General features: G+C 39.8%; 1 pseudogene; it reads left to right on the forward strand.

Annotated features, from left to right (window-relative positions):
* Positions 1-661: 661 nt before the first annotated feature.
* On the forward strand, positions 662-1,549 carry LOC142461054 (dehydrogenase/reductase SDR family member 7 pseudogene; annotated as a pseudogene).
* The last annotated feature ends 7,239 nt before the right edge of the window (positions 1,550-8,788 follow it).

The raw sequence follows: 8,788 nt of genomic DNA on the forward strand, positions 1-8,788 counted from the left end.
AGAATTTTTGGTTTTTGGTTAGGTTTATTCCAAAGTATTTCATTTTTTGATGACTTTTATAAGTGGTATTATTTCCTTGATGTCTTTTTTGAGCTCTTTTCACTAGTATATAGAAATCCAATTGATTTCGCTGCTTGTTAATTTTTTATCCTGCTATTTTACCAAATCCCTTAAGGGCTAATTGTTTCCAACAGTCTTTTTGTGGAGTTGGGGGTTCTATAAAATTATATTGTCTGAAAATGGTGAGACCTTCACTTTTTCTTAGCCAAGTTACATTGATTGTTTTTGTTTTCTAATTGTTCTGGCTAAGACTTTGAACATGAGGTTAAAGAAGAGTAGTGCTAGAGGGTGTCCTTGTCTATTTCCCATTCTCATGCAAAATGTTTCAGTTTTTCCCCATGAATGGTATTGGCCCTTGGATTTTTGTATGTGGTCATTATTATGTTGATGAATTTTCCTTCAATTCCTTTTTTATTGAGTGTTTTAATCAGAAATGTGTGTTGGGTCGTGTGGCGGAGCTGAGTGAGCATTGCTGCAATGTTCTGAGAGTTTGGGCTAGCTTTGGGCACTCTGCTCTGGTCGTGGTGCACTTGCTATGCTTCCTGTGGGCAGGCAGTGACCTGAGCCTAATGTGGGCTGAGTGCAAGGGCAACACCCAGAATGGGAGCTGATTGATATGACGGTGTGGGTTCCCGGGGTATCAAGTGTAACTGGTGAGGAGTTGGCTTACCAGCTATCTAAACTAGGAGTTTCTCTTGTGATACCCACCAGAAAAATGGACAAGCTGAAGGGGTGAAACAAAAATGTCTTGAGAATGGCAATTTAAAAGGAAAAGATGTACTTATTTTGCCCCTTGACCTAATGAACATAAAATCCCATGAAGCGGCCACCAAGGCTGTTCTCCAGGAGTTTGGTAAAATTGACATTCTGGTCAACAATGTTGGATGATTCCAACGTCCTTTGTCCATGAACACCAGCCTGCATGTCTACGGAGAGCTCATGACACTTAACTAACTAGGGACCGTGTCCTTGACAAAATGTGTTCTGCCTCACATGATCGAGAGGAAGCATGGCAAGATTGTCACTGTCAATAGCATAATGGGTATAGTGTCTGAGCAGCAAGCATGCTCTTCGGGTTTTTTTATTTTTAATAGCCTCTGAACTTGCTACATATCTCAGTATTATCATTTCTACCATTTACCCAGGACCAATACTGAAGTCAAATATTGTGATGAATGAACTGAAGAAGTCATGAAGCCTTTAGGTAATGATGGAGACCAGCCCTTCAAGATGGCAACCGGTCATTTTGCCCAATTGATTTTAATCAGTATGGCCAATGATTTGAAAGATACCTGAATCTCTGATCACCCGTTTGTTTATTACATACTTGGGCCAATACATGCCAACCTTGACTGGGTGGCTAACCAGAAAATTAGGAAAGAGGAGAATTGAGAATTTTAAGAGTGATGTGGATGCTGACACCTATTATTTTAAATCCTTCAAGAAAAATCACAATAAAAAGAGCAATTTGGATTTTTCAAGCCACTAGAGAGAGATGGAAACCACAAAAACAATTTTCTTATGCACTGAAGACTAATGTATGGTTTCAATTTTTAATAGATGTAAGTTTTACTTCAACATATAACAGATGAAGAAAGCATGACAAGAATCTTATCATAAAAGTAATAATAACACCTATTCCTGGACAAAGAATATTTTAAAATAATACACAGAATTTCCCAAATGACTGCATTTTGAAATGGTAAACAGGACTCTAGAAACCATCATTTATTAAATGCATGTTATATGCAAAAAAGGTTGTTGGTGTCCAATGCTCTTCTGCACATATTTATATGATCTGCTTCTTTTTTGTCTTATGTGGTGGATTACAATGATATTTTTCAAATGCTGTACCATCCTTGCATCCTTAGTATCAATCCTACTTTGTCACGATGAATTAATGTTTTTATATATTATTGGAACCTATTGGCCAGAATTTTGTTGACAATTTTTGCATCGATGTTCATAAGGGATACTGGTATGTAGTTTTCTGTCTTTGTAAGATCTTTGCCTGGTTTTTATATCAGGATTATGCTCATTTCATAGAATGAATTTGAGAGTTCTGTCGCTTTCTATATTTTTGAATAGGCAGTGTGGAACTGGTGGCAGCCCTTCTTTGAATACTTGGTAGCATTCCCCCATGAAACGATCTCATCTTACACTTTTCTTCTCTGGAAATTTCGTGATCACCTCTATTTCTTGTTTTGTTATTGGTCTGCTTTGGTTTCCTACTCTGAGTTAGTGATACGAATTGCACTCAATCATTGTGTATTTTTTTTTTCATTTTTGTTGGCTACTATTGAGTAATCACTTTTTTGAATTTTTTTGCTTGTATGTATTTTTGCATGAAGGCTATTGATAATATAAGTTTCTGTTTTCGTAGTATCTGCCTGGCTTTGGTTTTAGCTTAATAAAATGAATTCTGGAATATTCCCCCCTTTTCTGTATTTTGGAGTTGTTTGAGTAGAATTGAAGTCAGCACTTCTCTGACCAATCGGATCTGACAGTGAAGTCACGTGGTGCAGAACTATTTTGGGTTGCATTTTTAGTGACCTGTTCAATTTTTGCCTTGGTGATAAATCTGCTAAAAATTTCTACCTTAATGTCTTTTCATTTGGATAGGTAGTGTTTCTAGAAAAATGTCCATTTCTTCTAGGGTTTCAAATTTACTGGAGTATATTTATTCATAGAATTCTGTTATTATCCTTTTATTTCAGTTAATTCTGTCATGACATCGCCCATTTAATTTCATATACATATTATTTGCATCTTCTTACTTTCTTGCCAATGGTTTACCAATTGTATTCTTTCAACAGACCTACTTCTAGTCTTGCTAACACTTTACCTTTTTCTCCATTTTATGTCTGCTTGAATCTTTGCTATTTTTTTATTTACTGACTATACATATGCTTAATTTGCTGCTGTTTTTCAAATGGTTGCAGATATTGGGTTTAGGCACTGAGTTTGGTCCTTTCTTCTTTTTGATGTGTGTATTTACTAGTAGGAATTGTCCTCTGAGTACTGTTTTTGCTGTGTCACAAAGATTTTGGCATGTTGTATTTTCATTCTTGTTTGACTCATATATATATATATATATATATATATATATATATATATATATATATATATATATATATATATATATATATATATAATTTATTCAGTTACCCAGTAGTGTGTGTTTTCTTTGGCTTATCATAATTTATTTTATGTTAAAATGTACAACTTTTTTGTTTTTGTTTCTGTGTGTTTTTTTAAGTGACTGAGTAAAAAGAGAACAGATAAATACAAGAGTGTCACTGGCTATTTAATACAAGGATTACAGGTGCAAAGGTTACAAAAAAGGAAGCAATATAAACAGACACAAATAACCTTTTTGCTTTTTTTACATGTTATTTGAAAGCTTAGTTTGAGCTATTCAGAAGCTACTTTTCTATTTTTCCTTAAAAAATAACTCCAGTATTTTATAAAGAAAGAAAAATCTACAGATGGAATGAAAATGTAAAGTTAGAGGCATTTCCATAAAATAGCAACTTTATACCAAATTCACTATTTTTTTAAATGCTGCCAAGTATTTGGACATATCTGAAATGTTTCAAAACCTGACATATAAACACTGAGATATGCTTCATTCAATAAACAGAAGTCTACATTTATAAAACAGAAAGCTGCCTTTTCCCCCCAAAAAAAATCTGTCACCAAAAATGGAAAAAGGTCTCACCTTTACACCAAACGTTTAGCAATAAAACCCCTCTGACTAATCAAATGGGAATAGCTATTATAGCTCTTTACAGTTTTATAATTAACAACAATATAGTTTTGTTCTTTTTTTTCACACTCTCAAAGCAGGGCACCCTAATCAAGGCAAAAAAACCCTTAAGAAATGGCTTACTGTTAGCACAACACTTGTACAGTACTCCAAGACCCACTGTCACTAACAAAGACATTAGCGGCATGCTCAAGTGTCACCTTAAACAAAATATACAGTAACTGAAAGCCTAACGGCATTTACATGGAGTGGACACGCCATTAAGCAACACAGGGCTTGTTCAGCTTTCTCAGTCGCCATACTCTGTCCCTGGGGAGCCTCAAGCACAAGCAACCATGACCCCACCCCCCCAACCTGACTCCTTCTCCAATGAATCTGCCGCCACCCCTTCTGCAGCGGAACCTGGCTGCATCAAATCTTGGCATCTCCCACAGCCAACGACTGCAAACCCAGATCGCCAGCAAGGGCCACATCTCCATGAGAACCAAGTCGGCATCTCTGTCACCAGTGGCTGCCACCCATCAGTCACAAATCTATGGTCGCTCCCAGACCGTAGCCATGCAGGGTCCTGCACGGACTCTAACCATGCAGAGGCATGAACACGAGTGTGAACTTGATGCCAGCCCCAGCGTATAATGTCAACTCAGTGAACATGAACAGCCTCAATGCCATGAACGGGTACGGCATGTCCCAGCCGATGATGAACAGTAGCTACCACAGCAAGCATGGCTACATGAATCAGACCACCCAGTACCCTGTGCAGATGCAGATGGGCATGATGGGGAGCCAGCGCTATGCCCAACAGCCAATGCAGACCCCTCCCCATGGTAACATGATGTACACAGCCCCTGGCCACCATGGCTACATGAACACAGGCATGTCCAGTCTCTCAATGGGTCCTACCCAGTAGTTTTTAAAGAGGATGTTATTCAGTTTCTATGTATTTGATAGTTTTCTTTGATCTTCCTGCTTTTCATTTCCAACTTTATATTGTGACTTCTTAGTATTTTGATATTTTTAATTTATTCATGTTCCCTTGTGACCTTGCATAGGATGTATTCTGGAGACTGTGCATAAGCAGTGGAAAAGACTATGTCTTATGCTGCTGTTGCCTCGAGTGTTTCGTAAATGTCTGTGAGGTTAAACTAGTTGATTGTGTTATTTAGCTCTTCTGTGTTATTGGTGATTTTCTTTTTGGCTGTTCTGTTCATTCTCAAAAGTGGTGTATTACAGTCTCCTATTATTATTATGGAGTTGTCAGTTTCTCTGTTCAATTCTATTAAAGTTAGGTTTGTGTCTTTTAGAGCTCTTTCATTGTTTGCACAGATGTTTATTATGTTATGTTCTCTTGTTGGATTAATTCTTTATTGTACAATCTTTCCTTGTCTCTTTTCTGGTTGTTGCCTTAGTTTATTATATTCCATTCCTGCTCCATTTTGGTTGGCTTTTTAGTTATAAATTAATTTTTTTCATTGCTGTTTTCACTGTTCACTGAATTTTTATGATTTTCCTTTTTAAAACATTGGTGGCAAAGGTCTATTTTCTGTTTGCTAATCCTTCTAAGTTTGTGACAGTCCTTTCTATATTGACATCACCTTGATTTTATCTATATTTGACATTACATAACTACCCACCCCATTTTGCTTTGTAGTTGCTATTGTTTACCAAGTGACATTTGGTTCTCTAGGTTGTGTCATTTTATCTTCCATACTTCTATCTCTGGGTTAATTTCTGGTGATGGTATAAAGTGTCTTAATCTCACGTTGCTTTCTGCCATTACTGATTCTCTGTCTGATGCACTCCCTTTAGCATTTCTTATAAATGTAGTTTGGTTTCCAAAATATTCTTATTTTCTGTTTATCTGGAAAGTCCCACTTTGCGATCATACTTGAGTAATACAGTTGGCATTACTAGGTTGCTCTAAAAGAGTGGTATAAGCCAAACAGTGGCTTTTGAGGGGATCTGTGGGATGAGTGAATTAAATTCAAGGCAGAGAGTTCAACTTAGAAAGTTAGCATGAGTGTTTTGGAGAGATCCGAAGAATTAATCTTGATCTGTTGTCTTGAAGGACACACGTTCCCTATCAGGAGTCCCGGTACTACAGTAGGTTAAGCATTGAACTGATAACCATGAAAGATAAGACTCTTTGCTCTCAAATATTTACAGTCTCAGAAACCCTAAGGAGCAGTTCCATTCGGGCCTATAGGGTCACAATGAGTTGGAATTGACTTTATGGCAGAGGGTTAGGTTTTTGGTTTTGTGCCCTATAAAAAGAGGAGATAAAGGAGGAATTCAGCTTGCAGGGCGTTATGGAGCAAAACCAACAGATTTAAGTGTTGCCTCCTCTTGTGACTGTGAAAGGGAGGAATGAGTTTGTACATTGCTGGGCGGGGGCGGGGTGGGGGCGTCCCTTTTATGGTTGTTCTACAGAAGCTCTGGAGGGCGCTGTGGTTGCCTGCTTGGCTACTAACCTGAAGACTGGCAGTTTAAATCCACCCAGCGTCTTTGAAGTACTGGAGTCAATTTTTAGAATGTAAAACCACATGCTGTTACCTTATAAAAATGAATTATGTTTGAAAACAAACGAAAGCTTGTGTTTTATCCTGTTTTTAAAAACGTTTAAAATATTTGCGCCATGTAGAGATGAATGTATTTCATGTTGGGAGCTCTCTTGACCGCTGAGGTGTATTTATTAAGGAGAAATGTAAATCCACGTGTTATTCAGAACAGCCTTGTGAGACATTTTGGTGTTACTACTATTGGAGTCTTTAAACATTTCAAGTACCTAAAAGTTGAATGTATGTGACAATTTGCACTGGCGGAACTGATCGTGAACCTGTTACAGAAAATGATGTCTCGCTTGTCAGGTTTCAGCCATTAAGCTCGCTTTTCTTATTGCATCTGCCTGTCTCAGAGCGATGCCCCTGAAGAGTCATTCAGGATGGATATCTTTGCAGCCCGCCTTCCTCTTAGGCATTTCACAAACCAGCTCTCCTTAAATTTAGGCAACACACTTGTATTCCATGTGCTTACCACTGAAACCTCCGCAGAGAGGGGGAAACACCGCCAACAACCACAACAACCTGGAAGACACTATCGATCTATTTTCCTTCTTTTGAAAAAGAGGAAAAGTAGAGATCTTACAAAAGCACCTTTGGTATGCAGGCGCAACCAATGAACCAATATGAGCCAGTTCAGAGCCCCGCTCCTTCGTGGCTCGAGCTTCTTTCTTTAGGGGTGAACATTGCCTTTGGAGTCGAGGAAACATTGAAGATGTTGGCAGTTCTCGGCTCCTACTCTTTCCCACTCGTTTTAGAAACGAGTTGGCTGCAATCATGTTTATAGATAGTGTAAGATTAGCTTTCAGGTGGAAAAGGTTTGAGATGTTGAGGAATCCAGTGATGGTTGATCTAGAGAATAAAACCCGTTCTACGTAAGGCTCCTCATGCTGGCCAGTTCTTAAACGAAGCAATTTCCCATCAAAATAAACCCATCCAGGGGTTGCAGATCCACTTCTGTACAGACGAGAGCCAAGGAAACCCCATGCGGCAGTTCTCTCCCTCATATGGGTGTCACGGTGAGCCAGTGGCGACCCGCCTGGCGGCAACCACAAGAACAACAATGTTGTTTGGTTTCTAGTGAGGGTAAGCGTTTTCTTTTCTCCTAGTGGCCAGCTGTTCCTTTTTCCGTTTGGAAATTGATCTGTTCGGGTCTCTGGGTATTTGTCCACCCAGTGAACAGTGTGTTCAGCAATAGTCACCGATGTAGAAATAATGGGCCAGGGCCCCATTCAGGAAGCAGTATTCCATCCCCCAGGGCTCCCTGTGTCTAAGGGAAGGCTCTGGTCCTGGCGTCCCTGCTCAGGTTCCCCCTTGGAGGCTGATGTGATTGTCGAGGTCCTCGAGGGCTGAGTAGCTGCCTCCTGACTTTGGCTTTTCCCCCGTTTCCAGCCTTTGCTAATCTGCGATGTGTAGGTTCCCAGAGCAAACCAGTCATTCAAAGGCTCTTTTCACTGGTACATATTTGTTCGACGTGTTCAGAAGAGAGGGGGGGTGAAGGATGGGGAACTGAAAAGGACCCTTGTGGCCACACAGCATCGCCCATTACAAGCAGTCAACTCACCGCTGGCCCCAAGCTTGCCTGATGCAATGAGAGGCTTGCAGGTGATCGGCTCATCCTCCCCAGAAGGCAGCTTAAGCGTTCTCACACACACCCTACCCCCGAATATCCCAAGCAGTTTTAAAACGTTTGCCTTCAAGTGCATCTAGTAATAGCCTTGAGAGGATCAGAGCAACATACGTTTCTCCAGCTCATCTCATTTCTAGCGCTATTCAGAGTTTAGGATTTACTTCAGCACCTTCTATACCAGTGGTTCTCAACCTGTGGGTCTTGACCCCTTTGGTGTGTGTGTGTGTGTGTGTGTGTGTGTGTGTGTGAAATGACCCTTTCACAGGAATCATCTAAGACCATCGGAAAACACATATTTCCAATGGTCTTAGGAACCGCCACACTGCTCCTCTCTCCTCTCCAGGAGGGTCCACCCACATGCAGACACGCCCACCTACGAGTACCCGGCGTGAAGACCGTTACCCATTGCTACCCCATGCTTCAAGACAAAAGTTCATTTATTTGTCATTAGAAATAAAGATTTCACAATATAGAATGACATACTATTTGGGGGATTAATCACGATGCTTTAACTATGTTCAATTTGTAACAATGAAAATACATCCTGCATATCAGTTGTTTACATGACGATTCATAACAGCAGCAAAATTACAGTTATGAAGTAGCAATGAAGCGAGTTTTATGGTTGGGGGTTCTCCCACATGAGGAGTTGTATTAAAGGGTCGCGGCATTAGGAAGACTGAGAACCACTGCTCTATACATTTTCTCTTTGGGAAACTGCCCATCTGCCTGGTGCCTTCCTGGTTCTGCCTGGTCTTTGGAGGGGTCTGG

Source organism: Tenrec ecaudatus, chromosome 11 (genome assembly GCF_050624435.1).
Source record: "Tenrec ecaudatus isolate mTenEca1 chromosome 11, mTenEca1.hap1, whole genome shotgun sequence".
In the NCBI taxonomy this organism is placed as follows: domain Eukaryota; kingdom Metazoa; phylum Chordata; class Mammalia; order Afrosoricida; family Tenrecidae; genus Tenrec; species Tenrec ecaudatus.